The following is an 851-nucleotide window of genomic DNA, read 5'->3' as shown; positions in this document are numbered from 1 at the left end:
TTCTGGTGTATTTTTTTGTATCCTTTTCATTTGACTCACAGCAAAACCACAAACATAAAGAAATCGTTCATACAGGTCATGTTAAGTGTTTTGCCAAAGGCAACGTTCACTTTAGTCGCTTGCTGTTGTCCTGATTTTTATTTATATTTTTAGATCCCCCCCCCTCCCTCATGAATATGTTGTGGGAATCGCTTTGATATAACTACACACATCTTCTCCATTGACTTACATGGTCGCTCACACTCTGGGTGAGACGGAACTGAGTGATGGGTATTTAAACGTTTGACAACAAGCTCACAAAAGTGGAGTTAGGTTTCAGAGAAATCATCATGTCTACAGTCATCTTAAGAAAGTTACTGTAAAAATGTGAACATGCTCTTTAAAACTGCTATGAATTCGTTACCTCCCATATTCAGCTGCATCATTTGTAAATACAGTATTAAATAGATCGGTCTTTTATAATGGTACATCCATATAATTGATGCAATCTTTTCGTTTAAATCTCAACATACTATATCCCCAAATTCACAAAGCTGCGTTTGTAAAACTGTCGCAGAATATTTCTCATTTTCACAACAATATTTACCCCGTTATTTGTGAATTTTTACCTACTTTTTTTTTATATTTTTCAATTCATATCTTTTATTTCGGCTCTTTTTTAAGCTCTATGATGAATTAAATATGTACAAAGGTTTATTGTAAAAATTGAAATGCTCACACAATCACTATTTCTTTCCAATCATCATGGATGTTCCACCTTCTGTCTGCTGATTAATAAGGTTACTTGTTTGGTTGGTTTTTTTGTGTTCATTATGGCTAAAATGGAGCATTTACCAATCCTGTTTTAGAAC

Source organism: Mixophyes fleayi, chromosome 3 (assembly GCF_038048845.1).
Source record: "Mixophyes fleayi isolate aMixFle1 chromosome 3, aMixFle1.hap1, whole genome shotgun sequence".
NCBI classification, from domain to species: domain Eukaryota; kingdom Metazoa; phylum Chordata; class Amphibia; order Anura; family Limnodynastidae; genus Mixophyes; species Mixophyes fleayi.
This window is presented reverse-complemented; position numbering follows the sequence as displayed.